This window comes from Indicator indicator, chromosome 10 (assembly GCF_027791375.1).
Source record: "Indicator indicator isolate 239-I01 chromosome 10, UM_Iind_1.1, whole genome shotgun sequence".
NCBI lineage: Eukaryota > Metazoa > Chordata > Aves > Piciformes > Indicatoridae > Indicator > Indicator indicator.
In genome coordinates this window covers 2,845,229-2,870,410 of record NC_072019.1, presented here as the reverse complement: position 1 = coordinate 2,870,410, position 25,182 = coordinate 2,845,229, and the positions used below count along the sequence as shown (strand labels likewise).

Genomic DNA, 25,182 nt, shown 5'->3' with positions numbered 1-25,182 from the left:
AAGGGGATAAAAAGCCCACACATTTCTGAAACAAGCGGTTTAAAATATCCGAGTCTAGATTCAACTTGCACAAAAATTCCATTATAATTTCCTCAAAAGAAAATTTTATTATGGTTTCTTCAAAATAGTCCTCCTCTTTCCTGCAAGAAATACTTTAGGCAATATAGCCTCCTCATTTTAGAAAATGTATTAGCTTTTAGGAATTTTTCCATTTAACAGAGGTTACAAAATAAAATGACTTGGGTCAATAGTGTCAAATTTATCTTGATTTGTCCTTGTAAGTAATTTTTTTTGACAATAAATACAGTGAATTAGAAGCCTAAATTCTATTTTAAAAGCTTGATTTTGATTGAAATTGCTCAAGACCTTAATGGTCTAACTCACTAAGGGACCCAGGTTTTTTCACATAATCAGTGAGACTGCACAGCAGTAGTTGGAAAGTTTGAGTTGCTCTAAATCCTGAAAAAAAAAAAAAATTCTTATGTATAGCCCAAGGCCTTTCTCACTGTGCAAAACCACCTACATTTAAAAAGTATTAAAGACAAATATTAAGATTTATAAAATCACTGCGTCAGCCACACCAAGAGGTCTGAGTTTACACTTTTGTGGCAGGTTTAGGAGTAGAGTTGCATGCCGGGGTTGTGACTGGATTGGGTTCCTAATGCAGATAAAAGAGGGAATCAGCTTACTTGTGAGGAAGGAAGCAGAAGTAAAGCTTTGTAGGAGGCATTTCTGTCAGCCTGATGCTAAGTTTTGTTTTAGCATCATTCTTGCAACAACAATGGAAGCAAAAATTCATTGTTTCTATATTCCACCTAAAAGTGGCATACACTGGAAATGGAAATGAAAGACTTGAGAAGAGGAACACTTCAGTGCTGTTACCGGTCTAAGGAAGACTTTGGTAGTGGCCCCAGCAAAAGTTTTCTAGTGCAGAAAAGGTTTTTCTCAGCTTAAAAACTCCCCCAGATCAGATAGTGTTCCTCTTCTGGGACAACGTGATGCACAGCTTGTAAACGTGCTTGGTACTTCAATCATTACTTAATTATACACTTACTACTCTAAAGCTTTTATTTTTCAATCTAGAACTAGATATCTACCACTTTACATCTGGCAGATGCTGTAATACTCCATGGGGAACTGAAGCAGTTCTCTCCCAGATGGTTTCGTTCTTAATTTTATGATTATTATTCTATCACAGCCAGTGATTATGATCATTTATTTTATAACAGTAAACTTCTGTGCTGCATTGTGCATTACTCTCAGAATGCCTCTTCTATAACAAAGGTAACTTTGATTCATATTGTCTCCTTTTTATGCTGTAACAAAGAAGGATCACTTGGAGCAATGGAAATGTCTGAAGCTTCAAAATACTTACTGTAAAATGTATCTGCCAACTATGTGTCCAAGTACTTGTACTCATCACCTAAATGCTTTAAAAGTGAATTCTTCATATTTTTTCAAAGAAGTGGGCAAGTTAAGTCCTTTCCAGAGGCCTGCACACTGTGGTACAATAATCTGTATGTCATTGGAGAGAATGCTATTCAAAAACTTTGAATATCCTGTAGCAGAGAAGATCTGGTACACAGTGCCTTAAACCAGCTGTTAAAAATTTCAGCCTCTCCCATGCAATCATCTGCTAATTATCTTAGCAGTCAACTTCCTGGTGGGAAGTAGCAGTAAAACAGAAACAGTCATTAAGAGACAAAAACCAGTGTTTATACTCACAGATAAAAATAGTGATATCACTGAAGTATCTCTTGAGGGACAAATGCTGCCTCCACTTACAGAGAAATCCGTTAGGAAGTGCTGCAGTTTTGTGGTGGAAAGCAGGTTTGACATAGTTGTGCTTGACTTGCTGAGTATCGAGCTTTGCTAGATGGGGAAGGCAGGCATTGGGTTAAGATCAGTGCAAGTTATCTACTGAGTTAGCAAAATAGAAAACTTCCTGCCCTCTGTCTGGGTCTTAGAAGTCTCCTGCTAGGTTTAGCCATTCATTACTAACTGCATATCTAAGAGCGAGCTGTAGGATCATGTGCCTGGCAGGGGCACCAGTCCTCACTATGGATTTTCACTGCCAGGAAAGTCTATCCCTGCTTCTTAGATTCTCTACCCTAAGTCAAAGCACTTTGGCTTTTTGCAGAGAAAAAAGAGGTTGCCCTTTAGCTTTTTATGGTGTTAATGGCATCTATGGTACTTCAAGTAGCTTTAAGTTACAGAGCTCCTTCAAAGTATTGTAATTGTTAAAATATCAATAAGAAGTAAACACTATAAAATAGCCTCAAGTCTTACATTTTTCTAAATAGCAAAAAAATGTTCTAGAGTTTTTTGTATTTTTCTCACTTTGTTTTCTGTTCCCCTTGTGACTAGAGAAAACTGCAGCACAGATAAAAGCAGTGTTACCAAACCAAACATGAAACAAATACAGATGGGAAAAGCAACAAGCTGAGTTGCAAATGGAAAACCATGGTTATATTTGTTACTTACGTGACAGCACCTGTTAATACACAGTATTCCCTGACTCGGGAAGGGCATTTGGTTTTCTCTTCTTCACACCAAATTTAAAAGCAGCTAAGGGCACTGGTCACTTATCACTATTGACTTGTAATTCTCACCATCAAGTACAGACAGCTGTAACAGAGATGGTCTAAAGGCTAAGCTCTATATTTAGCTGCATGTACCCTTTTGAGAAGTGAGCAAGCTATGTTTTCACTGTGTACAACAACCTAGCATTTGAGCACTTTTTCAAAGGTGTTTTATCAGTTAAAAAAATTAACTTTTTTAAAAGGCATTTTTGTAGAGAACAGTTGCTGTTTTGTCCTCTCAGTCATTCAAAAAATAATACAAACACAAAAAAGTGGAACAAAATGTTCTGTGATGTGCAGATGTTGGTTAGTCAAACAGGTTTTATAAAGACTACCAAATTTAAGGAGATTTTTTCACCCACTAAGAATATAATAAAGGTGAAGCTTATCTCATAAGTGTAGTTCCAGATACCATGTATCTCATTGGCACTGAGGAATTAATTCACAAGCTATTCAAAGTGACCCTCATGATTTTTTTTTTTGAGACTGACCACAGATTGCATGAAAATTACAATTTAGCTGAAATGATACAACATTCAAAATGCACTGATTTAATTTTAATGGCTTGATTAGTATTTGTTTCCCATTTCCCCCTCCTATTTGGCAGTTCACAGATCACAGTCTGAGTCCAGAAAAAACCCAGGCAAAGTAAGTTACATTGGTACTAACATTATGAATCCATTTAATGCAATTAATTGTGGCAGTTAGGGCTTGTGATTAGCTCAAACGATCATTCAGAATGTTGGGATTTTAGTATGGTGTTGGAAGAGTATTACATGCAGGAGGAAGAACACAGCTGACTACTAGAAACGTTTCAGAGTGCAGAGAAAGCGTCGGCGAGGGCTTAGGAGAGAGGGAACTTTTCATGCGTCTTCGACAAAAGAGTCTTGTGATAAATAGCACAGGTTAGTCTGAGACTGCTGGGAAAGACTTCAGGCTTTGCTTTTATTTTCAGATAAAAATGACCATTATCAGAATATGAAGTGAATGTTATCTTCTAAGGCAGAGAGGACTGGTGTTATAGGGAATAGAGTTGGAAGTATTACTGTGCCTTCTTGTATATCATGCTTGACATCTGAGGACTGGTTATTGACCTCCCCCCCCTAGGATCAATACAGCCAGAATCACAGAACTAAACAGGTTAGAAGAGACCTTTGAGATCATCAAGTCCAACCTATCACCCAACACCATCTAATCAGCTAAACCATGACATTAAGGTTCCTCATCCAGTCTCACCTTAAACACCTCCAGGGAGGGTGACTCCACCACCTCCCTGGCCAGCCCATCCCAATGGCCAGTCTCTCTTTCTGTGAAGATTTTCTTCCCAACATCCAGCCTAAACCTCCCCTGGCGCAGCTTGAGACTGCGTCCTCTCGTTCTGTCACTGGCTGCCTGGGAGAAAAGACCAATCCCACCTGGCTACAACTTCCCTTAGGTTGTTGTATATGGCAATAGGTCTCCCCTGAACCTCCTCTTCACCAGCCAGTCCAGTTCCATTCAAACACAGTTCTTCTATCATTGTGTTCATACATTATACCTAAGTTTGATCAGCATTAAGATCTATATAAGACTTGAAAAAAATATGGCAGAACAATAGTTGTCACCACCACAATTAGCTAGAGATCTGAAATAATTAGGTTCCCAGCAGAGCCAGCAAACTGAAATTTCTGCATTTATTTGGGAAGTCACATTTAAGGGGAAAAAACTCTCAGTGTTGACATTGAAGAGGCCAGTTTTATGAAGGTACCTGCTCAAAGTGAAACTTTAAACACACAATCGAATGTAAAGATGATTAAAGCCATGCCTTATTGATCATGGAATGTAATAGCTCACTCAATAAGGAGACTGAGATTTATATGAGTTTTATTATTGAGTCTGTAGTTGTATGTACCATTAGCTGTGGAGAGAACACTATCAGGTGACATTTTAGATCTAGTAGTGACTTTTAAAATACTTGTTGTGTTACGTGTTCAAAGATCTTCAATCATTGTCACTCCTTAATGAGATATATTTGTAATTTGTATTAAAATGAGTGCTTTTTCAAATGTAAAACAATAATCATATACTATAGTTGTACTGTGCAGCATGCTGTGTTTGAAAGGAAGAAAGCAATTTCCACACTGCTGTTGTATACAGATGCTAAAATGCAAGTTTTACTTCAGAAATCCTGTGTATTTTGTCCTCCACCTGGATGACTACACTGCAGCCAAAGCACTTCTAAACACTAGAGAATGAAGATGGATTAGTATCAGTGCACAATTTTCTTGGGAAATGGCATCAGCGCTCTCCTCCTGTTGATTGGTAGAGTAAATGTCTCTGAACACTTTCCTCTGTGGGAAATGTCAGGCAAGACTCCATCAGTATTGGGGTTTTGTTTATACCTTTTTCTGAGTCTTTGCCTGAATACTGCTCCACTTTATCTGTTATATATTCACCTTTGTCCTTTGCATAACTGTTAAACATATGATCATGGGAGACTGAAAGCGTATACAGCTCCCATAATTTCAGGGAAATTGTGATAATCTCAGATTCAGCTCTATATTTACTTCTCAGAGTTGTTGCCATACTAGTGGCAGTTTGTTGGGTATTTTGTGTTTCCAGGTTGCAAATCTGGACTGTTTGAAAATGCAACTTTAAAAAAAAAATTGAAAAAATTGTAAGGTTTCCCGTGGTTCTGGGCATGTGTAAAAAGCATGTGCAGTATCACTTTTTTTTTCTTTTTTCCCCCCACTTTTTAACACTTCAACTGTATATAGAATCTCAGATAAGTTCTTTCTAAGCTTGTTGAAGTGTCTGTGGGAAGTTCCTGACAAACTGAATTTGGCTTTTTACTATTTTTTTCCTTTCAGATCAGGCATTGTTCCTATAATTTCTTACCCTGTAATTAACAAATATTGATTTGACTTAAAGCTGTAGGCAAGTGGGAAATTGAGCAGAGTATGCATAATAACACAGCATTTAAAACTAGCGTAATTTATTGCTTTGGATGCCATATGCTTTCATCTCACCTAATTTAATATTACTTCTATCATCAGAAGAAATGTAGCTTGCAGGAGAAATAAATGTTTGCACAAGAAAAAAAACTTAGTTTAAACAGTCTGATATAAATACTTCAGTGTGTTTTGTGACACTGACCAGTACACATTTTTGGAATACAATCCAAAAGATAATGGTGTAATATTTTTAGTTACTTAAAATTCTAAAAATAGAAATTATAATATAATCATCTCTAAGAGTACCTTTACTAACTTGTTGTATTTCTTCTTTGGAAATACTGCTGGCTATGACTGGAGTCAAGAGCGAGCTATAAAATCTAGACTTCATTGTGTATTGTTTTGGGAGGTTTTTTTCCTTCTAGAGTTCATGTGAAGGTGAGGAATGATCAGAATTAGCTAAGTATTTGTTTTAGATGACGAAGACAATGCATTTTTACCACACAACTTGGTCAATACATTTCCAGAATGGCTTTCAGTAGCTCTGAAGGGGCTATTTGAATCTTTCCCTCAAAAGAAAATGAGGGCTATATAATTATGTCAAACAGTAGTTTGATGAGAATTAGCACAAGGTTTGATTGAAATTGGAAGTCTAGTCTCTTCAAAGCTGAAACAACTTTTTCAAGTAATTTTCTGTTTCTCTGATCAGTAAAGATTCACATTCCAAAAAGTCCTGTATCAATTTTCACTTCAAATCATAGGATAAAAACCAGATTTTGGCCCTTGGTCCCTATTGCAAAATGTTGTGCAGATGACCTGTAAAAGGCATTGCTCCTTAGAAATTATGAAATTGTGCACAAATGGAAACCCCCCTGAATACCAACTCTATTCCTTATTTGCCATGCTCCCTTCTTATAACCAGTCCTTCACCTCCAACAGATACACAGTTGAGGAAGCAAAAGACCAGTGTTTTATCCATCTGATTACACCTTTAAGTGGATTTGTACAAATTCTAATCTGTGCAGCAAGACTGTAGCATAGTTATATCAGTATTGCACTGTATTGTTTTAGCCAGAGTTTCATGCCCTGTGTATCAGTAGGTATTCATCAAAATACTGTACCAGCACCAAATCTACATGAAGAAAGTTAGCCCAAATGGGTTCTGACAGTTACGGAGAAAAATGATACATGCACACACACATAAGACCTACAACTTCTTTTGTAACCTGCAGAAAGTTTGTAATCTTTTCACATTCAACTTCTGTTTGTTTCAATGGAAATGTTTACAGGTCTTGAGTAGAAGAGGTTATTTTCCTTTGAAGAGAAAGCATAGCAAGCAATAGAGTATTGAGCTTTATGACAAGCTTACTGCTTCTTGCCCGATGTAATTTATTAAGACACCAGATAAAACCACCCAGATTCTCAGATACATGGAAAACTTGAACCTAGCTTCAATTTGCTTTTTGCTAGAATAAATATAGGATTAATAGGTAAAAAAAATAATCAGGTAAAAAAATAATCAAAACTCATCTAAACAAATGTCCTGTGAATTTGTATGCTGATTCTTACATTATCAACTATGAAATGGTTTGTGATTCTCTTTTAAGTCTCAGTTTGATAAATGACACGTATGTGTATGTTTTCACTCCCTCCAAAGTTAAGATATATACACAACCAGTTAATACTGGCCCCATTCTCTGCTGCTTTATATTGAAGTTCATGGAGCATAAAGCCAGTTGAGTCCCTCTCTTTTGCATTACATGATGTATTTTAAATGGGAGTACTATAAATTCATACTGTTAGGTCCTAAATGGAATATTTCAGGTGACCTTAGTGATCAGGGTTTGACAATATAAAGGTATTCTAGAAGAAGCACACAGCTAAGTCTTGTGTATCAGTCAAAACATTTAAAATATGTCACTTTGTTGTTAGTTGGTATTTTAAGAATGGAGATGCTTTAGGTTCTTTTGCTCTATAAGTCCAGTGCTAAAAAATAAGCAGATTAAAAGATAATGGCTGGATATTGTAGTGCTTGGTTTTCTTGAAATGGGGCCTGGGGCTAAGGTTTACAAGTACTCTTGCCTCTTGAGTAAAAGAATGTAAACTGGCTAATATGGAGTATCAGGAGTCAGGGAAATTTAGTTATATTATGAAGCAAAGCATTTCCAGTATTTCTTTTAATTGAATTTATTTTAATATGGAAATACTTCACGCTGAAGATTACAGTGAATTGAAACTTCTAACATTTTTTTGTTTATGTTAAGCTTTATATCAGGATGTTAATACATGACATCAGAGATAAGCTACCGCTTAAAGTAGCACTCAGGTAGGTAGGATGAAGTTTTGCTCTTACTAACATTACAAGGAAGGCTCTCATAAGTTACTACACAGCTCTCTAACCATAGACAGAAGATCTAAATCTTAACCCTGACATCTGACAGATTTTGATAAAATGTTACACGACTAAACATAAAAAGTAAAATTGCAATGCTACACTCTGAGGAATGGAAACAGGATTTGGTAACTTACATCTATTTGTAGTTAGTTGTAGTAATGTTTTAGAGTTTGAGAGTAAATAAGAAAGTGACCACAGACAATACAAGAAATCCAGGCTACAGAAGGGATATGAATCAGGATCTCAAAGACAAGCAAAAGAAGGCCATGTTTTCTCTTACCATCATTCGACGAGTAGGTCAGATAATGGCATGTTTTAACTGCAGGAACTGAAATAACTGTAGTCTTTCTGCTCTTCCAGTGCAGGTGGCAGACTACAAGACCTAAACTTTCTATTGTCTTTCAAGGCAATTTCTCAGACTTCCAGCTGCAACAATGCAATTTTAGACCTTTCAGTTGTCACAGAGGTGCCAGATGGGGAGATGGATATATGCAGTTTGTCTGAGCTGCTGGAAAACAAGGAAAACACCAGAAGAAAAAAAAAAAGGCCTCAGAACTTTTTTTTTTTTCCATAAACACACAACCTTAGAAACTGTTTGCATTCTTTTCCTTTACTTAAAAAAAAATAAAACCTCCATTTTCATTGCAAAAAAAAAAAAAAAACCTAGGAAAGATTGAGTGCAGTAAAATATTGGAAAGCCTGAATTGAAAAGATACCAAAATAGACTAATTTCCTTGTAATGAAGATGTGAAAATTGAGAAGTGAGCACAAATCAAGGTTGTTACATCTGCTTTTGCCTTAACAAGATATTGAGCTGCCATCTTAGCCTACAGTGAGATGAATGGCAAAAATCTCATTTATATGTTTACAGGTACATCTTTTGTAAAAGTAATAATAATTATTTACTTTTTCATTCCCATTCATACCCTTTTTAATATTTACTAGGCTAAGACCATTGTTTATTTTAACAGTTAATGTAATGAAATTCTTTATCTTTGTATTTTGTCCTAAATATTTAATAGAAAAGCAAATTTTTTTTTCCCCTGTATGTTCCATGTCTCAGTACCTAGCAAAGCAGTACCCTCACTGCTGGAATTCTTTATGTTCAGCTTAAAAAAGTTAAATAAAAATGCTAGTCCAGAAATATTTACAGAATCAAGGTCATAAGAAAACTTTATTCATATGAGCTGAACAACCGATGTTTAGCTTGTGGTTTTTTCTGTTTAACTAAAGTGTTAATTTGGCAATCTGTTGATTGCTTGTACCTCCACTTCTGGGAGGCTACAATTATATACCAGGTGCTTTGCTTGCCTTAGACAGGACTGATGTTTAAATGTAATTCATAAAGCAGACACGAGTATGTTTTTGTTATCACTTGCATATCAGCTGTGTATTGCTTTAACAAAGCAATACAAACAACAGAAAAATAAGAGGTAATTATTAGCAATTTTATTCTGCAGCTACATTAGCAGAACACCTAATATATGCACCTAGGAACATGTGCCTATCCCATTTGATCACAAAGCATTTTTACTTCCTCTGTGACTAGGTGTACAGAAGTCAGAGTCAGGTTATTAAATGCTGATAGACACATTTTTATCTAAATGATCAATGTATTCACACCATAGGAAGAGACTTGAATTATATGGATTTTTAGTTCCTTTGTGTTGCAACTGAATATACTTTAAAAAGTTGCAAAATACTTGCTATTGGTTATTTTAGCATTCTTATTTTCTGAGTTCAAGACATTTTTACTCTATTTTTTTTCCAACCCAAAATGTCTTCTGTGAGTCTAGGCAGTCGCTTTGTGTTATATCAACACTATTTACTTTTGGGGTTGTTTATTTCTTTTCCTTATTATAAGCCCTTGATTTTTTTTACCTTCAGTGTCAATCTCCAGAGAACTTTTTCAAATGCCTTATAAAAATTTAAGTACATGATGTTCACTTCAGACTTCCCCCTTATCTGTCTCTACCAATTATCTCATAATGGAGCAGAGTGCTACAGCTCATACTCTATTTATATCTGTCATTTGCTTCATTCTTAGTTTGTTCCCAAGCTAAATCCAACTTGTAGGTCTTGGCATGGCTGCCATTTTTTGTTTTTCATCTCTCGCATTCTAACCAATGTTTTTATAATTCATATTTATAAGTTTATATATAAATAATTATAATTTATATTTTGTGATTACAAGTCTAGTCTCTGTACCTGGAAACTCCCAACGTTTTAGTAAGGTTAGGAGTTTCATATCTTTCAGTTGTTGTATTGCTAACATTTTAGTAACAATTGGAACATATAAACTAGTCAGAATATTGGTATTCATTAAGTAACATTAACCATGTATTTGAGACTACTATACCCATGCCTGTTGCTCACATCCAATTAGGAATTGTGTAGACATGTTTGTGCTAGGAACATGGCTCATGCAACTCCACAGAAATGGAAATCATTCCACATTGAGCATTAGCTCCCGTTTAAAATGTTCAGGTGCTTTCCAACTTCAGTGACTATAGAACTGGATCCTTCAGACAATTTTTTTAAGGCAAAGCATTCTTAGGAGTTCAAAAAGAGAAAAACGAGGGAGACAAAAGACCATTGGAAGGAAAGAACTGTGATTTGGTTTTGAAGTACACTGTGTTTTGATACAATCCTGAGACCTTGAATCTAGGTCAGGTCATCATAGAAAAGCACTGTAGGGAAGCAGAGCAGCATATGATTCCCATTTCAAAAAGAATGTAGCAGAAGTCAGGCAATGTGCAGCAAGTAGCTGGAGCATAGGACTAGGATGTGTAGCTCAAATATGCGTGAAACAATGAAGACCCCTAATCCTGGAGGCATAAAGCCCCTCAAACCTGAGAGGCACTTTTAGCAAGAAGAGCATTTGAAGACGGTAAACATGAAAACAGAAGAATGACTGAAGGAAAAATAGACAAAGTTGTAGAGCTAACTGGAACACAGCCTTCTTCTAGAAAGAACAGGGGCTTGATAACCTTCATGTTTAGATGTGTATTAGTGGAGTAGGACAGGGGATTCAGCTTTTGACTGTGGGTAACTACTAATTCTCCAGTATCAATCAGTTCAGCACAAGCGAAAAAAAAGACAACCCATCAAAGCCTCCTTTTGGGAATACCATGTTCATGCGTCTTCTTACTTGCACTTCCTTCAAATACAATTCTGAATATGGCTGTAAAAGCATCAGGTTTGATTTTATGAATACTAAAAGTAAAATAGGGAACTAGATCATGCTATACTTTAGTTAGCTAGCAGTGTATAATGCTGCTAACTAAATGCAGTTGACTATGTGAAAGTTAAGATTGGAAATTTTCTAACTCCCATTGTTAAAAGGCTGAAAGCTCTTACAATCTTTTTTTTGCCAATTGTATTTGTCTTTGCTTAATTAGGTTTCTTTTGAAACTGGAGAGTGTCTGCACTGAAGCAGGTTATTTAGTCTATTTGGCAGATTGAACTGGTCTGTTCAATACCTGTCAGTTATTTAGCAGACAGTGGCAAGTGTTACGAGGAAGTAACATAAAGCACAGCAAATGACACAATAGTGTGTATTCTGGGGTAGCCTCTTTTCCAACTTTCCACTGCATCAACACACACTCCATTTCCAGTTATATTATCTCCATTGTGTTCTTACCATCAATATAGTTATTATTGTAACAAATGAACATTTTCCTAATGAGACCAAAGTGCTCTTGATGCTGTGCTCTGACTTGAAAATGCACTTTGGAACTTTTGTATTAGTTAACATTTACAAAATGATAGACAACCTAATACAGGCAGAGTGATTAGGGAAAGTTGCAGAGAAACATCTGTACTACCTTAGAATTAACTTGTGTTGGGAAATGGAGTCTGACTGGGTGATTATTAGCATGATCAATATATTCTGCCCAAACCACCCCCGTAGGAGCTCTAACATCCAAACAACGACAGATATTTCCAGGTGGATTATGAAAAAATGGTGTATTTTAGCACTTAAGAACAGTATTTAGGGATTTGGCCTATAAAAATATTGTCTCAGGTTACAGGATTAATATATATATATAAGTTCATAATTATATATATATATATATAATTTTATAATTAATAAAAACATTTGTCCAGATGTGAAGGAGACAAAAATGAAACAAAGAATTCACTTTTGAAATGCTATTTATAAATACAGGTTTGTCAACTACAAACATTCTGAATGAATGTGTAATAGAACTCTGACATCTATTATTACTGTATTATAAATAGCATAGATGTTTTACAGAATCAGTGGAAGGCCTTTCCTTAAAGGATCAGTGATGGAGATATGTATAGCCAGCAAAAATGTCACTCAATGAATGCTACAACAGGTTACTGTGCTAAATCAGAGGTTTTAAATGTAATTATGGGTAACACCAATTGTTTCAATAAGATTCAATAGAAACAAACATAGGTACCTGTAATCACATTTATGAATACAACTTCACAAACGTCACACTGTACAATCCTGGGCTAGAGCTTTTGGTTGTTCTCCCCCTTCCCACTTTCCTCCCATTATTTTCATTATCTGGGCAAATGAAGAACAGGTCCATAAGCTTTGTGACAGCAAATTTATGCTGTCTTTTATGAACTATTTCTTGGTACTAATGTAATCACTTTCATTCAAATGACTGCAGTTGCACTAACCTCCTGCCTTTTCCACTATCCCGGTGTCTGCTCCTGATTATGCCTTTGCATTAGCAATGATAATCATAATGATTAAGATGACTCTGAACAACAAACTGATCCAGTTGAGAGGAAAAGAGAGAAATAGTCTTCAGTTTGAACAAATCCCTACTCAGACTGGTCTTGGAATCACCCACCTCTTTGTGGGGGTGACATGAGCAGAGACTCTCCCCTTTGGAGATGCAGGTTCTTGCACTGGTCATAAAACAACCACCTAAGCTGACAGTACTGCTGTCTGCCAGCAGTCAGCACAAGCCTATTTTATGTCTTTGACAAATAAGTGATTTTGTGTTTACGTCTAATTATTCATACACAAATCTGTGCCACTAGTTTGTTGGTTAATAAGCAAATCAAGTGTTGATTGGTCAGTACTCATAGATTTAATAATAGTTGGCAAGAAATTGGATTGTTGAAAACAGTAGAGAGAGCAGTGAACTACATGTTGATAAATTGTCTAGTTCCAAACACAAATCAAACAGCTACTGTATCTGTAAACTGAAAACTACCTCTATGATTTCCCTGAAAACCAGCTGATAAATACCAAATAGATGATGCAGTGGAAGCATGCGTCTGCAGATTCCTTAATGATTTTGCTGCTTCTGCAGAGATGACAAATCTATGCAAGCAGAAGATTCCACACTGAACACGGGTACATGTTTTCCAAGTAGTGTGTCCACTTGACTGCAGTCATACATCACAGTCATGACCACAGTCATACACCACAACATTAAAGCATTCAGCTAGTCCAAACTGGAACTCCTGGTCCTGGAAGTACAGTCTAAGCATAGTCTTACGTCCTAAACATCTCGGCAGTGCCAGGCCTCTGGCAGCAGCTCTTCCTCTGTAGTGCAAAGCAAGCTCAAATCATAGCTCAAGGCTTTGGGCCTCTTTTCCTTTCAGGGCTGCTATTTCCTACACTGCAGGCTGCTAAAGAAAGGAAACTGAGAGTCCCTCTGTTTCATCACTCTGAGCCCAACAACTTTGTCTGAAGTCGTTGCTGCCCACATTAAAATCCTGGACAGCTGCTTTTATGTGCCATGTTGTATGAGGCCTTGAAAGGCATTGCTGCCATTTCCTCCACCTGGTGCTTAAGCTTCATTGTGACAGTTGCTCTCTGCCTCCTTTCTAACAATTGCTTCTCATGTTTGTTGTTTTTCTCTCCCCCCCCCCAGCTGTGTTTGTTTTGTTTTTTTTGTTTTTTTTTTTAAACACACAACTACAGAAATAATCAGTTTTATCATCTGACCTTCTTGGATTACTCCTGCAATAATGATTTGGACTGTAAGACTTTGTCACCTGTCACTTAAAGGTTTTGGGTAATTTCTCTGAACATGCCTTAACTTTTCAGTCCTTGTCAGATATTTATATTTACATTGTAGATGTGTACGTGGATTTACCTTCAGCATACCACAAACCTCAGCCAGAGTCCTTTGTGCTGTATAAACTGCAGTGAGTGAGTGCTGCACAGGACCCTGGAGAGCAGTTTTGGCACTTATTCCACACTTATCATATCCATCTCTGGAGGGAATTAGGAGGTGACAAAGCAAACTGTGGTGACAGCTGGGGGTGGCAAGAGGAAGTTGTGAGGATTAGGGATGGAAGGAAAAGAGTAAGTGGCAAGAGTGGTAATGGAAAGTGAAATCGAGCACTTCTTTTCCTTCACATCTCCCAAACTGAAGAAACATTCAGCAGTTTTGCTGAAGGAAACCAAGGAATCAAAGATATGTGTATCATGGGTATATAGAGGTGTGTATACAGACCTCAAGTGGTTTCACTGGACACTAAAATCAGCAACAACTTCATTCAGGTGAGGTAAAGGTCTAAGTGTTTGAAGGTTCTAACGTCTCAAGAATTTTGCTGCTTACTTTCCCATGACTTGGTAATAAAGTCTGCTAGTTTCAGAAAGTGTAGTTCATGCCTGGATTGCCTTTGCAGAACAGGCAGATATGAATTGTACACTGAGGGCAAAACTTTCATTCAGTGCAAAGTTTTTCCTATAGCAGATGGAGTATTTTTTGAGGGAACTGTGGGATTCAGGTTCCAAGGGAAGCATCATATTAGTATCCCAGGAAATACAGAAAGCATTTCACTGGCTTCATTTTGAAGATGGATCTCTAGATCTAGCTGTTAGAGCAAATCCAGAGAAGGGCCACAAAGATGATCCAAGGGCAGCTGGAACACCTCTGCTATGGGGATAGGCTGAGGGAGCTGGGGTTGTTCAGGAAGAGAAGAGAAGGCTTGAGGGGGACCTTCTAGCTGCCTTCCAATACCTGAAGGGATCCTACAGGAAGGCTGAGGATGGACTTTTCATGAGGGTGTCTAGCAATAGGACAAGGGGGGGAATGGTTTTAAGCTGAGAGGGAAGTTTTTGTTTAAAAGTGGGCTCTTAAGTGTAAGATACACTTATTTTTTGGCTTAACACTTGGAATGAATCTTCTATGCAACATTTTCTGAAACTGATGGCTATTCCAATTCATCTGATGCTTCTTTTAAAGTATTTCTTAGTATTTTCAGTGAAGATGGCCTTATTTTTTTTCCCTCTTGCTGCTAAAATCTCTAGGGAGCTATTAAACAACTAAGAATCATGCTATCATCTCTATGCAGTTTTTCAGAAAGCAATGATGAGTTTGGAGAGAGGTATATGAGAAGAATACAGCTTCCAAAAGGGAGGACACAGGGTATAGATCACATCCCATCAGGTCAATGTGATACAAGAGGCAGCATAATGTCTTGCATAGTAACTGTAGTTGTACAGGAAATAAATTTAAGGCTACAAAGACTTAGAAAATTCCAGACATTCTGGTTTAATTAGTTCAGAGAACTCAGGCAATACCAAAATTCAGATGAAACAGGACTGTTCTTTGTGTTTCTAAGTTCAATAGAGGAGAAACTAGGACCTTGTCATTTTGACATGTCATACTGACATTTCTGTCTTAGAACATTCAATTTCTGCATAAACAGGTCTACCTACATTCATCTGTTTACACTCCATGCTGTAATTTAAGACATAAGCTTCTGTTTCCTTATAAGAAGGAAGCTACTACTTCCCAATAATTTGCTATGTCTTTGTTAAAAATGTAGGTAGTCCCATAATTTCATTTTGGAACAAACCCAAAACAACAACTTAAGAAGTTATTTTCTGACTCTATATAATTATGCTGTGCATTTTTCCAGGACACACCAAACAATTTTTTGGTTCTAATTGAACATACCAAGTGTAACTAGCATACTACAGTGAAGGAAAACCCAAACCCAAATCAGAAAAGTCAACACCAAAGGCAGAATGGTAACAGTAAAAAGCTGTAGAATGCTATTAGAGGAGAATCAATGTATGTGCCCTTCTGAATCTCACGGTGACCTGCCAGTTTTATGTAAAATACATTATGTCATTGCAAGAGCAGGACAGTTGCTTTCTTTTTGGGAGAAAATTACTAAATAAAGAAATACGGAAATAATTTGAATAATTTTCCTATTTGATTATTTTGCTATACTCTAAGTGAATAGAATCTTTCCATTGATCTAAGGATGCATTGGATTAGGCTTGCTTGGAAGCTGGCTCTGTGCTTCAGGTGACACAACATATTAACGACGCAGATGTAAAATTATATTTTACACTTGGTCATGTGATACTTCAAAATGACAGATTGGGATTCACCCACAATTTTTCTTTTATTCCTTTTTTGGATTTTTTTTTTCCATATTCCATCTGCTCTTTTTTACTTCTCCCTTCTGCTGCATTTTCAGAAAACTAAATCTTAATTTCTTCTTTTTCTAAAGTAAAATTAAAACTGAGATAAATGACCTTATCTGTGAGGATACTGTGTATGAACAGCTCTCAGGGCTCTTCTACTTGGTGGTTTTGAAATGATAGAATCTTAAAAAATAAGAAGAAAAGAAAAAAGATCATCTGCAAAAGAGCACCAACAGAAAAGTCTCATCTTACAGATGAGAAATAGAGTTTAAATGAATAATGATTTGGATTTCTCTGGTAATCAGAGTCTAGCTCAAGTCACTTGCAGGGAGCCAAATGGAAGAAGAGTGTTTGCTCAGCCAACCAAGTCAAGACATGTTAGGCTCATCATTTCTCTCATTAAACATGAGTGCTATGCAAACACTATTTTTTGCTATTTTAAGTCCCAGACTACTATGCATACACACAGCAAACAAATGAACAAACACCCAACCCCCCAAAAACAACCCAAAACTCTCTCCAGAGCACCTCAACATAAAATCCCAAACCAATCAAGTAATAAGTAGCTCCTATGGCTAAGCAAAAATGACATGTTGCATTCACAGGTATTTACTTTTTCATATGCAAGGGGAGTGGACCTGTAAACTACCATATCTAAAGTGAGCAATGAGTCTAAGATTTTTTTTCTTTATTTGGTATTCTAGAGCTGACAAAATCTACCAGAACAGTTTAAGGCTCCTATGTATCTCAACACCTGTTTCTATCTTGATCTGGATAATCTCCATGACAATGTCCCTCATAGTCTTTACCTGTTTGCTTTGTAAAAAGTGTTAAGTGGGGAGCATGCAACTGAATCTAAACTTATTAAAATAAAATATGGGGAGAAATAACATCACCTGTCAACTGTTGTGGTAGGGAGTGATACAACTAACTCCATCTCTACCATCCCTCTATTTTAAACATACAGTGGATATTTTCATACATGGTTACCATTAAGCTTCTGATGGTCCTGTGGGAGAGTTGTTTTTTAAGGGTTATATAGCACCAACAGTAAGAGGACCCCTATGACGTTTACACAATGCTACAAAGTTTATTACAGACGTGATATTTGTGTTATCCTAATATGCAGTACTGGAAGCAGTCTGCAAATTGTTGAAATAATTCAAGAGGAGAGGGAACTCAGACATCTCAAAAGATGGAGATTTCTCAGGGCCCTGAAATAGTAACTTTAGAGTAGTAAAGTCCAGGGGCCTGGGCCAAGATTTTGAACACTAGGAATTCAGAAGGAAAGGAATGATATACTATTAAGTTGAAAGTGACAGGAGGAAATGGATAATTGAATAAGGAGAAGTTGCCAGAGGTGACACTTGGTGACAGAACTATGTAATTGTGAACAGTGACATGGAAGGAGGGGCAGAGAGAAGGCTATACATGCTGTTTCAACTGTGGTTAGAGGTGATGGTGCTATGGCAGAGAATGACGTCTTCCTTTCAAAAAAACAAACTGTGAAGCAAAAACAGAAACATGAGACTTTGGCCAGAAGGAAGGGAAGTTTCCAAAGGAGAACAGAAAAGTCATGGGTTACAATGCCAGACAGTGAAAAAGTTATGTTGAAAGCAAGTAGAGGAAGTAGAGGAAAGAAGAAACCACCGGAAGAACAATATGCTGCTTCCTCCATGTTTTCAAGTGAAATAGTGAAATTGTGTAGCATGTAGAAGATAACAAGACAGAGTGAATTCTGCAGGGAGCTAGAGAAAATGAACTGTTGAAGAAGGGATGGAAAGTATTCTTGAAATTTGAATGAAAGAATGGGAAGAAGGAGGAATTTGAAAGAGAGGATGCTGGAGAGTAAATTGTGAGCTGATCATAGAGTAGCAGGAGGGAGGTCTCAGAACACTAAAGAAAGAGGTTGAGGGCAAGAAGGTAAATAGATGGAGGGCTACAAACAACTCCTGAAACTACCACTCACCCTGAAGGCTATGCTTAGTGTAGACACAAGTATGTCTACTTGGGGAAATAACTAAGGTTTGTTTTGTTGTTTGGTTTTGTGGTGTTTTTTTTTTTTTTTTTTTTTTGAAAGACAGCAAGAGTGTTACTAAGGTAGCAATTAACTGGCAGTGTTACAACAGACAGAAATTTTGGGAAGCATTAATACATATCTCCAAACAGAAGGCCTGCAATGATTAGCATTAAAATACTATAGTAGAAAATACTGTTAAATTTCAAATCAACAGCTTCAGTCATGTTATATTAAGAATAATTTCTAATTCATTCATACAATGTGTATGGGGTACTCAGGCAATCTGCTTGACCCTGTGTATGCCTATCACAGGGAGGATACATTTAGCAAATAGACCACTAGGTGAAGGATCTATCGTCTAACTTTTGTTACAGAACATTAACAGGTGATCGGTACATGTAGTTGTCCTGCTACTGCACTTAATTAGGAATCACCAGCTGTCCTGTCGCCTTTCATAGCAAAGGAACTTTTCCCCTGAAACAAAACTTAAATGTGGAAAAGAGAAAAGTTGCTACAGAAAAATAATTTCAGGAAAGCAATGGAGAAATTGTCGTGGTGAACAGAGAATAAAATTTGAACATAAAACAATAGATATGGTAGCTTGTAATGGGTTATTCTGTCTTTTGCTTCTAATATATCCAGGCTGACAGTGTTGTCGCAGTGTGCTTGATATTCAACAAGCTTGTTTCAAGTCTCTCACAAGGAGTTGCCAACATTATGAAAAACACCCAACAAACATTTCTTCTATTCAGGTATGGGTGATTGACACAATCATAACCAACTAAGCAGTGTCTGGAAACAAACTCATTCAGCACACTCTATTCCTTAGAGTTCTCCAATGTTGAGAATTAGCCATTAAAAAGCCTTGCATAATGGATTTTTATTGCTGTAACTCTGGGCTGTATATTATCTCCATGTGAAGTATTTTTGCCAAGAGGTTAAAAAGAGCTATTTTCACATGCAGTAAGTTCACTTTAAAATATGTATGGTTTACCACCCTTGTATGGTTTGGGGAAGAAGGGAAAAAAAAAAAAAAAAAAGTAAGAAGAGTTTTACCAAGCTTGTATCATCTTTGCTTAAAAGTGCACTGTTTCTCAATGCATAATTCATATTTGTTACCTTTCTAACCTTAGGCAATAGATTTGCAATAGCAAAGCGTATTTGCAGTACAAAGTCAAGTGCGTGGTATTTGGAGGGCCACTAAAATGGAGAGGGTGATTGCTCTGAGATTTCTTTTCCCCATAGTAAAAACTTCATAGTATTTTATGTGTTGGGTTTTTAAAGAAAAGTTTATAATGACAAATAATCCAGATTGCAGATTTATTTTTTATTACTGTACCATTACTTCAGTGGTGAATTTGTTACTGGTTTTCATGAGTGCAGAACTGAAAAGAAAAGATTATTTCCTTTTTAAATTTGCATGACTGATTGTGAATGGGAGGGTTTTTTTTTTAAAGTATTATTACTTGATTGAAAAGCATGCATATTATCCACCACTGAGTCTCAGTCACTTGCTGTCAGTCTTCTATTAACAAAAAAAAAAAAAAAACAACCCCAAAACACTTTCCCCTCAAAGGAATGGAAAAGTTTGAAAATTAATGTTATAAATATCTGAGGGGTGGGTGTCAAGTAGATGGGGCCAGTCTCTTTTTGGTGGTGCACAGTAATAAGACAAGCAACAATGGATGAAAACTTGAACATGAAAGGTTTCACCTCAACTTCTTTACAGTGAGGGTGATGGAGCACTGGAACAGGCAGCCCAGGGGGCTATGGAGTCTCCTTCTCTGGAGACTTTCAAAACCTGCCTGGATGCATTCCTGTGTGGACTACCATAGGGTGATCCTGCTTTGGCAGGGGGATTGGACTCAATCTGTGGAGGTCCCTTCCAACCTCTAATGTGCTGTGATTCTGTGATCTCTCTCATTGTAATATTAAATTGCTGCCATGAGCCTTTATAGGTTTAACAAAGGCAGTTTTCTATAACTGAGGCCAGCTGACTGTAAAAAAGGAACAAGAAGCAGGGTCACAATGAGATTTTTAAAGTATTTTTGTATTTATACACATTAAAACGTAGATACACACTACACTAATTCAATTGTAAGGAATAAAATTTTAATTAAGGGCTGAAAATCGTAGCATTTTGGCTTTTGAAAAAATAAGTTAAAAAAGGTTTGCTTTTACATAGAAAATATTTTCTTGTGGCTGCAGGTGCAAATTTTCACTTTGTGCTACTTGAAAGATTTGGTTTGGCCAGTTTTATGATGCTGTCTGGGATTTGTTTCAGTTGAAACAAGCAGCACTTAGTGGAAAGATACAGAAAAAAAAATTTAGAAACACATACAGTTCTAAGCTACCAGGTTACTTCTTCATTGTTCTGTAACTTATGATTAAGCTGAACTCAGTTCATGCCTGAAAACAGGAGGCTCTGGGGAGACCTAATAGCAGCCTTCCAGTACCTGAAGGGGGCCTACAGGAAGGGTGGGGAGCGTCTGTTTACAAAGGCCTGCAGTGACAGCATGAGGGGCAATGGCTTCAAACTAGAAAAGGGCAGATTTAGATAGGGTATCAGGAAGAAGCTCTTTATTATGAAGGTGGTGGAACGCTGGAACAGGTTGCCCAGGAAGGTGGTTGAGGCCCCTTCCCTGAAGATATTCAAGGTGAGGCTCAGTGAGCCCCTGGGCAGCCTGAACCACAGAATCACAGGATTAACCAGGTTGGAAAAGACCTTTGAGATTATCAAGTCAAACCTATCACCCAACACCATCTAATCAACTAAACCATGGCACTAAGTTCCTCTTAGCTTGATCTAGTTGGGGATGTCGCTGCTGTGACTGCAGGGAGGTTGGACTGGATGACCTTTGGATGTGCCTTCTGGCTGGGCCATTCTATGATTCTATTTCCTGTCTTCATTAATACAGAGAATTTATACAGTGACTCTGATAACAACTAATCTCTATAAATGCATTACTTAGGGCAACATCCAATTACACAATCAAGCAAATGTAGATGTGTCTGGAAAACCTTCACCAGGTAGATTATCTGAGATTCACTGATTTAGAACGTCACGAAGGAAATAGCATCTTTCCTGTTTCCAGTAAGTGAGAAGAGACAGGCATGCTGCTTCCCCCAGTTACTACCATTTGTTTTGGGGTGCTGTCATTCCCCATGGAGAGGAAATGGAAAAACTCATAACTTTACATGTACAGTGTTCATCATGACCTATGCAACTGATGACTCATTTCCTGCCAGAAACAAATAAAAAGGCCTCCCCAGGTTAAGAGCCAGTAATGGAAAAAGTACTGATTGTGCTGCCATTTCTTTCAGTACAAGATGATGAGGTATATCATTCAACAAGCAGTCTTGATCTGTCTGATACTGACAGGGACAACTAGACACCTGTAAAATCAAATGAAGCTCTGAATAAGTCAGAGTTCTGAGTATTTCAGATTTTGCAAAACTTAGAAGGAAGAGGGCTGCTGCCTAAGACTGTCATCATTGAAATACCAACTGTAAAAAAATGTCTATTTCTACCATTTCTTTTTTCTTTTTCCTTTTTTTTTTCCTCCCAGTAAACTAAGCTTTGACAGTAGAATTACAGAATGGATTGGGTTGGAAGGGACCTTAAAAATCATCTGGTTCCAACCTCCTTGTCATGGAGCAGGGACACCTTCAACCAGACAAAGTTACTCAAGGCCTTGTCCAACCTGGCCTTGAACACCTCCAGGTAGAGGGCATCCACAGCCTCCCTGGGCAATCTGTTCCTTAGTGTAAAGAATTTCTTCATAATGTCCAGTCTAAATCTACCCTCCTGAAGCTTTAATCCATTCCCTCTTCTCCTACCACAAGCCGTTGTAAAAAGTCTCTCCCTAGCTTTCTTGTAGGCCCCCTTCAGGTACTGCAAGTCTGCTATAAGATCTCCCCAGAGCTGCCTTTTCTCCAGAGTCACTTTAGTACTTTGAGTACTTAATTTTTAAGCACCTATCTATACCCTACATAACAAACTTTCAAGGATTTTAAGTGTATTGGATTGGCAAATCCCAATGGGAAAAAAAAAAAAGGTCTCTGTATTACAAGGCTCTTTTGTAGTATTGAAGTAGGTTGAACAACATTGTATTTAAGAGAATCACAGAACTTTGCTTGGGTTTCCCACAGGTATTTCGGCCACGTATTTGTGCATTTCAGTAAAGTTGAGGCAAGAGTCAGTAAAGCCTAAGTCCTGCTCTTTAACTTCCAAAAGCAGCTTTTCATGCAATATTCAGTGCTTAACATAAACACAGAGAAAGACAAGCAACTGACTGCATACAGAAACATTTCTGTCCCAGTAACCTTTGTCAAGGAATCGCATTTTAATACTTCAGCTTGATTTCCTCTTTGCTAAGATGGACTGGACTACAACTGTCTTTACAAGAAGATGAAAATGATGAAGCAGAAACTGTTTTAAACTATACTTTTAAGTTAGTTACACTAGAAATAGGGAACAAACCCAAACCTATTCCACAGGCCAGGTGATCTGTGTACACACATAGTATTGCCCTGTACCTCATGTGTGCCATTTCATAAAAACCATTTGCTTGGAATTAAACTACAATTATTACTTATCCTGCAACAGAATAACCAAGTCATATTAAGTATGTGCCAATGAATTTCACTCACTTGAAACTGCGTTACTGCTGTACTTAAGTCCAGACAAAGCTTGTCCAAGCCCTTCTGTACCATTACTGCTACATGATCTGAATACTAGAAGTTAGATTCAGAATTCATGTTGAGTTTCGGAAATAATCTTTTTCTAGGTCACACTGCATAGTGCAAAGAATACAGAAAAGAGCAAATACCTGAGGTAAAATTGTAATCATTAAAAGATTAAAACAGAAGTTCAAGTAGAATGAATGTTAACATGAAAAGCAGAGTGTTGGCAAGGAACAGTATCTGGAGGTTTCTGTTACCCCTGCCTTACTCTGGCTCCTTCAGCCATTCATTCTTATCTTAACCTTTAAGGAACAAAGTGAAATATTTTCTGTCCAGTAGCCAGAGTATCATTGATTATAGACTCCTGATGATGCATTTCCTGTAAATGTAGAAGGCCAATATAGTTTCTGCTTAAACTTAAGAAAAGTCAGGGGAAGGAGAAGGAGGAATTGAACCACAGAAGTGGTGTTAGCAGCATTCGTAATCCATTTTGCCATGGAAACTGCTGCAATGTGGAATCCCAGTCTGCTGTGAGCACAGGTTGCTAAGGAAAGAGAAGTAGACAGCTGTTAGAAGGCTATCAGAGAAATTCATAATGCTAGCGATAGGAAGGTGATTAGCTCCTACATCCTCTTTCCTCATTATCATTAAATCATGGCTTACTGTTAACATGTTGCTCTTTTATGGTGACTACTGTAATTTTCTTACCTAAAAATCTGAGGTTAGTTTAAAATGTGTATAAAAGATCACTGATTCCATGTACCTTTTCAATAACATCCTATACTTCAGTAGTTTGCACCACTTTGTTTACCTCCTGAAATATGTCCTTGAACATCAAGTGTATACACTTAGTGTGTGACAGCTGTCAAATCATGGGAAATGTTTCTCACTAAGACTGACACTGCGTTAATAGCAAGCACCTTGGGAAACGTGCAGTAAAGAACAGAAGCAGAGTTCAGGCTCCCCCAGACCTGCTCACCTACTAGTTAACCCCTGGACATGCTTCCTTAGTTGATAACCTTAAGGCAAACTATCTAAATTGTACTTCTGTTAATGGCAACAATTCCTGTAGTATTGAATGCACAAAACACATCTTAGACTCAATAAAGACCCAGAAACAAGTTGTTCTTCATCTGATGGGCTTTTCCCCTACTTGGGTGGCAGTTTCTGTGACATTCCTCCAGGGCCAATATCTTTGAAATATGCAGTTGCAGCTATTCCTTGTTTAAAAGGCAAAGGGCAGGTGGAGTTCCTCCTGTTTAATTCCAACTGCTTGAAGATCTTACCACAAAAGAGGTGGAGCCAGAAAGGGCAGAAAAGCTGGTCTAGGGTAGGAGTTGCTCTTGCCACTGTGTCAAATCTGTCATTGTACAGAAATAAATTAGAAGTTCTATAAGTTATAGAGCTCAATTCTTGCAAGTAAGGTTCTGGTTTTGCTACCTCTGAATAGGAAGCACTATAATTACCCATTCTACAAGGAACACAACAACAAACCACACCAAAACCAAGTGACTAGCTAAAATTAGCTGACCTCATTAAGTGAGTCATAGAGAGCCTTTCTTTTTATGACATGCTGACCCCGTCCTACAAAGAGATATGCCTAAACTTCTGGTAATAAGCAAGGATGAAAAAGTCACATTCACTGAAGTGCCATCCATTCTGGACCCATAGCTAAATCATCCTCCAAGACCATGCATGTGCATAGATACATGGTATTAGACAAATATTTGAAGGTAAGAAGGAGACTATAGATAGCATTAAATTAAACACAAAAAAATGTTTCAGCAAGCAAGAAGGCAAAAAACTACAACCAGGATTGTGCTTGAAAAGCATGACAATATATATAAGCAATATATGTATATGCCATTTTGCAACACCTGATGATACACAGAGAAAATGAGAAGGTAGTATTTTGCTTATGGTGTCACTTTAGCAATAGTAGAACAGTTCTCAAACTGAGCACTGATTTCTCAGGAAGGCACAGAAATTGTTCTGGGATAATGCTGATCGTTGCTGGAGGAGAACTGGGATTGCTGTTGAGGGAGATCCAGTTGGGTAGAGCAGGGCCTTCAGGGGAAGTGGAACTAATGCTGCACTCATCCTGCAGCAAGCTCTCCACCTATGCATCTCTAAAGCTCTGGAAGCACCTAAGTTTTTCTCCTAATGTGCACTTT

The 25,182-nt window shown here is 37.4% G+C and overlaps 1 protein-coding gene across 3 annotated transcripts in view; it reads left to right on the top strand.

Moving 5' to 3' along the window:
* KCNT2 (potassium sodium-activated channel subfamily T member 2) overlaps positions 1–25,182 on the top strand; it is a 123,168-nt gene that overhangs the window by 8,471 nt on the left and 89,515 nt on the right. The gene's annotated exons all lie outside the window — the stretch shown is intronic.